Here is a 6,551-nt window from a genome sequence, read left to right as displayed (position 1 = left end):
CCCCGCTGCGAGGGTTATGGTGGGTGGGAGCAGCGTGGCCCACTCATCGTCTATTTTAAATTATAGTTTCAAACTTTAGTTTAATATAGTTTAAAATAGAAACCATGGTTACTGTAATGTTTTAACTGTACGTCTGTCTGTTGTAATGTTTTGCTTTGTTTTTCAGTAAGGCTAGTATCTGCGGTTAAGCCAGCCACGCGTCAGAACACGGTGACGGTGAAGACAATCGCGGGTTAAATTCATGAGCGCGCGCATTATAATGTTTCACTGTTTCCGTGCTGTATTTTCTATAAGTTTGTCTTGTTTAGATAAGTTTGCAGGTCAAACAGAATAAAGTATACTCTTTCTAAACACATGACTCATGTTTTTATGTGTCCTGTACTGTAAAACAATGTCAAAGAAGTTTGTTGAATGCATTTGTATGCAACATGGTTAGACAATTGTTAATAAATAATTTGTTGTTATAAATACACCTTCATTACTCAAAATTTGGTGTAGATAATAAAAGTTACTCAAAGTGTCCTAAAACATAAGGATAATGTTATGGTTGTTATATAACTCTATTCCACTATTATTCTGTAAGTTTAAAATCAGTAGATTATACTATATATTTCACATGTCATGAACGTACTGTTATTCAAGAATCTGCTTAATAAAAAAGATGATATTGTTTACAGTCAATGAAATAATCCTAATGTTGTTCTGAAGTTATTCTTACATGCGATTTCACACTGAATATTCAAAGACACCATGATAAACAATATAGAGACTGCGTCACAAGTTGTCACTGAACGAATGAGCAAATATAAAACCAACTTTAGCTCAATAACTATAGGCTACCTATCCCTGATAGCAAAAGACTCCAGGGCGGATCCGCCCTCAAGCCGCCAGCTCCGCTATGCTGTCAGAATCAGTTTGGCTATTCGCAAACAATATGCCCCGCCTCCGAACGGCGGACTGTCAGTTCGTGGGCTCGCAACAGACCCTGGGCGGATGCGCTGATCTAACGCGCCCATTTCAACGGTCGCGGTCACAGAGTGTAGTCGCCAGAATGAAGTAGCAGGAGCCCGCAGATCGGAAAACGGTAAATATGTTTTATCTGTGCACTCATGTAATCATTATTGCTTTGTTTGATATTTTTTTTATCCTGAAATGATTGATATTTCAAAATTACGCCAAGATAAGCTAAAGTTAGCTGTTCATTTGTATTTAGCATATCGCTACATTTGAGTAACATTAAAAATAGCTTTGGTAAATAACTTTGAGTAACGTTAAAGCTATTAGGGCGGGATTTATTAGTGTGGGGGAGATTGAATTACCTATTTGGTTTTTAATGCAGTAGTGAGCGCCTATTTTATCGTAATTTATCATCCCTTTCCTGCAAAATAGCGAGACAAGGCCTAACGCAGGGCTATTCAATTGGCGGCGCGCGTGCCGAATTTATAACTTACACCAAGGCTAACACGCACACGCACTGGTTTAACTATAATATCTATTATAGTTGCCTCCCTAATTGTTACGCAGTTTAAGACACAACATAAGAATGTGTCTGAATGTAGAATAATCCCACTTATACACTGCTTTTGTTGTGCTTTAAAATAAAATATTTGAATATGTTTGTAAAAAAAGCATATTGTACAATGCACTGATATTATTTAGTTTTAAAATACAACATATTAACATTTTAATGTAGAAAAAGCCAATGTGAGTGTCTTAAGGAGCTGAAATACAGCATATGAGCTCTTATGCTGTTGTTTCATCATTCATATTGCAAGTCATATCTCTCCGGCCCCTAGTTGGGGTGCTTTTCATGAACTGGCCCCCTTGACAAACTATTTGAATAGCCCTGGCCTAACGTTTAGGCCTAAAGTTACTTTTTACACCCACCTCCATTTAGTTTGAGACTAGTTTTGTCTATATTTTGACAAATATATTCTATTAGATAATTATTTCAAATGATAATTTCGTGTTTCTCTCTCTCTCTCTGTATGTGTGCACTGTGCAGCTTACAGTTCATCCAAGTCCCTTGGAGGCCATTTCACCTTTTTCAACCATTTGGGTAATGTAAGATTAAAACAGTTTTGAAAGACAGCTATTTTGTTAAATAATGGCAATGGTATATATTACAACTTTTAACATGTAATAAATGTGCAATTGAAAAAGATTCATTCCAATATTTTGAGTTTAGAAAACCCACTTTTATCACAATACTTTGGATATTGTACAGGATACTAGTTTGAGTTTATTTTGGTTTATGCTTACATTTTTACATTTATGCTTCTCCCCATGTTATGTTTTACATAATTCTTTCTTATACTAAATCATAACAAGATGCTGTGTGTGTTCTGTTGCAGCTTATTTTAGTTTATGCCTATATTTTTACATGTATGCTGCTCCTCCCTATGTTGCGTTCCAGATCATTATTTTATATCATAATAAAGTCATATTAAGATACTCTGTGTGTGTGTGTGTCTGTGTCTGTGTGTGTTTGTGTGTTTTCTGTTGCAGCTTACAGTTCGTTCAAGTGCTGCCAATTTCTTGGAGGCCATTTCACCTTTATCAACCATTTGAGTAATGTAAGTTTTGAAAGACAGCTATTTTGTTAAATAATGGCAATGGTATATACTACAACTTTTAACATGTAATAAATGTGCAATTGAAAAAGATTCATTCCAATATTTTGAGTTTAGAAAACCCACTTTTAATCACAATTCTTTGGTTCTGGTATAGGATACTAGTTTGAGTTTATTTTGGTTTATGCTTACATTTTTACATGCTTCTTAGGCCTGTCACAATAATCAATACTTGACTTATCGCACAACACATGACCTCAATAATCTTTGATGATGCAATATATATCGCCCATACATAAAAACAATTCTAACAACATTTTAGCTGATTGTGCAACATCTCTATCTTTACTCGAGGTTTCAGTGTCAGTATGGTTAAAAACATTATAGTATTTACCATAAATTACTATAGTATATTTTTATGCGGGTGTCTGACAGCTGAAAATAGATCTGCTAGCAGATATCGCAGCCTCTGTTATTTTTTACCTTGCACTTCTTTAACATTTATTATTTATTTGTTTACGATATGTTTTCACATTCTGGTTCCAATGAATCATTATTAAACTGTTAAAATGACTAATTAAATCAAACATTCTAAAGAATAAAATATTCATTGTTTTTTGAAAGAGTGTACTTGCATTATGCATACAATATATGTATGTGTGTGTGTGTGTGTGTGTGTGTGTGTGTGTATTTATGTGTGTGTGTGTGTGTATGTAATTGTTTTGTTATTGTCATATAATAAGTGGCTTAAAATAATCTTCAATTGACAATAAAATAAGTATCGCAATATATTTTGGTGCAATACATCGTACAACAAAAAATAGATATCGTGACAGGCCTAATGCTTCTCCCCATGTTATGTTTTACATCATTATTTTTTATACTAAATCACTGCAAGATGCTGTGTGTGTTCTGTTGCAGCTTATTTCGGTTTAAGCCTAAATTTTTACATATATGCTGCTCCTCCCTATGTAATGTTTCAAATCATTATTTCATATCATACAAAATCATATTAAGATACTGTGTGCATGTATGTTTTCTGTTGCAGCTTACAGTTAATTCAGGTGTTGCCAGTCTGTTGGACCATTTCAGAATTGTTGTTGGAGTCATCTTACTATTTCAACTGCTAGAGTAAAGTAAGTTTTAATAGTTTTAAGTCTAAAGAGACAAGTTTTGGTTCTTTTCCATAACTTACTGGTTGTAATCTGTTTTGTGTTCCTGTAAAATTTCTTTTAGATGAAATGAATAGGAAAACTGCTCTTGTCTCTAGCTCTGCCTTAAGTAGGAGGACACATATAGATGTAGTTAAACGACTTTAACAAATTAGTGATGGCTGCACAAATTTGACTGACTTTCAGATGACAACAGAGAGGGACATTTTAGAATTTTTTACAGTGTTTTACTGTTAAAAGTTTTTTTTTTTGAATGTCAGTCTTAGGAGTGAAAAAACACATACTGTGTTAATAGGGTATATGCAGAGCTAGTGTTTAACTAGTGTTTAATAAACTTCCGGTGAACGGTTTATGTGACTTTTTTCCATTTTATACGGTTCCTTTTACAGCATCGATGTTGCAATGAATTAAAATACAATCAGTTAAATAGACTTTGTCATTCATTTAGTTGCTCAAGCGTAAAATGAGACCAAAAAAAGAAAACAGACGCTGATTAAACGTGCTGATTTTGTAATGGCATACAGTTCACTGGAAGCACTTAGCCCAGGTTACTGACAAATTAAAATCCTTTAGCATACTTCTGCATATACCCTATTGTTAAAATGGTCTTCTAGTCAATCAGAAAGTCACATTGCTATGTCTATAATGAATAACCTGTGCTGTAAATTGAGCAGTTTTAGGTTTACTGTCAAATAAACGCAAATAGCTGTAGCTACAGTATCAAATTAAGGCCCTTAAAAGGTATTTAAAAGTCTTAATCACATTTTTACGAGGTCTAAAATTTTGTTTAAACGTTGTCCAAAGTGTTTGACTCCAAAAAGGCATAAATATACAGTTGAAGTCAGAATTATTCGCCCCCTTAGAATTTTTTTTTCTTGTTTAAATATTTCCCAAATGATGTTTAGCAGAGCAAAGAAATTTTCACGGTATGTCTGATAATATTTGTTCTTCTGGACAAAGTCTTGTTTGTTTTATTTCAGCTAGAATAAAAGCAGTTTTTACTTTTTTAAGACCAATTTAGGGTTAAAATTATTAGCCCCTTTAAGCCATTTTTCCCCCGTCAGTCTACAGAACAAACCATCGTTATACAATAACTTGCCTAATTACCCTAACCTGTCTAGTTAACCTAATTAACCTAGTTAAGCTTTTAAATGTCACTTTAAGCTGTATACTAGTGTCTTGAAAAATATCTAGTCAAATATTATTTACTGTCATCATGGCAAAGATAAAATAAATCAGTTATTAGAAATGAGTTATTAAAACTATTATGTTTACAGATGTGTTAAAAAAATCTGCTTTCCGTTAAACAGAAATTGGGGGGAAAAATGTGTATTTTTGAGACTGTTCTGGCAGAAGCAGGCAACTCGTACCTTTCAGCCAATCAAGTGAGAGCTGTTTTCAATGTCACAGTCCCTTTGCATTGAACTTTGAGTGTCTTACATTCAGAGATGTTGTTTATGTTCACACAGCTACATTACACATCAACTAAAGTTTACAATATCATATCATAGTGGACCACCCCTTTAAAGAATATCTGCTTGTGTGTTACAGGTGCTGTGAGAAAGAACTATGTCTCCCATGCCGCACTGATGATTCATCTATTCATTCATTTTCTTTTCGGCTTAGTCTCTTTATTAATCTGGGGTCGCCACAGCGGAATGAACCACCAACTTATCCAGCATATGTTTTACACAGCGGATGCCCTTCCAGCTACAACCCATCTCTGGGAAACATCCATACACACTCATAAACTACGGACAATTTAGCCTACCCAATTCACCTGTAATGCATGTGTTTGGACTGTGGGGGAAACCAGAGCACCCGGAGCAAACCCACACAAACATGTGGAAAACATGTACCCTCCACACAGAAATGCCAACTGACCCAGCCGGGGCTCGAACCAGCGACTGGTGAGACGACAGCACTACCTACGTCTTGCTGTGAGACGACAGCACTACCTACTGCGTCGCCGCCACTAATGATGTCATTGTTTAACATGTGATACAATGGTTCAACCTGGCAGCAGACAGGGGAAGCTCGAGGAGTTGCCCTACTGTCAGTATCTTGACTCAACAGTGAACTCTTTGAAATGGTCATTTAAAATAGTACCATTCTGTTCAGCAAAGTCTATAATTAATTCTGCTTTTAATCTCCTTTTACTCTTTTTCATGTAGTAAAATGCTTTTATGAAGTAAAACAGTTAACGGTACAATTTTTTCATTGTGTTTTATTTGTTCCGTTCAGTGTATACGTAGTACAACTTTGATAATAGGTCATTACTGACATATTTACCCTATTATCTATTTTTATAGTTTTTTTGTGATTGGCTAAAAGGATTTTAGATTTAGACGTTTTGAGTGATTAGGACAGACATTTTAAATATCAAGTTTTTATTGTCTAATGTTCTATAGATTTTAGATATTTCTTTAGGTAGTTTTGCCCAGATTAGTTTTGAATTAGGAAACTCAAGGTATCAGCACCAAATTATCTACTAATGAACGGGTTTGGATCGGATCCGGATAAGCTACTTCATCAATGAGTCCGGGTCCAGATCGGATCCGGGCCGGATGAGCTAGTCTATCAGCGGGTCTGGATCGGATCCGAGCCGGATGAGCTAGTGTATCAACGGGTCCGGATCGGATCTGAGCCGGATGAGCTACTCTATCAGCGGGTCCGGATCGGATCCGGGCCGGATGAACAGCTTTATTAGCGGATACGGGTAAGGTCTGAAACGGGTCCGGATCGGATCCGGAATTCTTATCCTTTCCGGATCCGTTGCGGTGTGCAAGTGGACTCCATTACGGAC

At 35.6% G+C, this 6,551-nt stretch overlaps 1 long non-coding RNA gene across 1 annotated transcript; it reads left to right on the top strand.

Annotated features, from left to right (window-relative positions):
• Nucleotides 1–886: 886 nt before the first annotated feature.
• LOC130234167 (uncharacterized) lies at nucleotides 887–5,777 on the top strand. Its single transcript, XR_008838268.1, has 5 exons — nucleotides 887–1,084; nucleotides 2,006–2,059; nucleotides 2,509–2,576; nucleotides 3,622–3,709; nucleotides 5,297–5,777. It is a non-coding gene; the product is annotated as an uncharacterized LOC130234167 (long non-coding RNA).
• The last annotated feature ends 774 nt before the right edge of the window (nucleotides 5,778–6,551 follow it).

The sequence above is a fragment of the Danio aesculapii genome, chromosome 8 (genome assembly GCF_903798145.1).
Source record: "Danio aesculapii chromosome 8, fDanAes4.1, whole genome shotgun sequence".
Lineage (NCBI taxonomy): Eukaryota > Metazoa > Chordata > Actinopteri > Cypriniformes > Danionidae > Danio > Danio aesculapii.
This window is presented reverse-complemented; position numbering and strand designations above follow the sequence as displayed.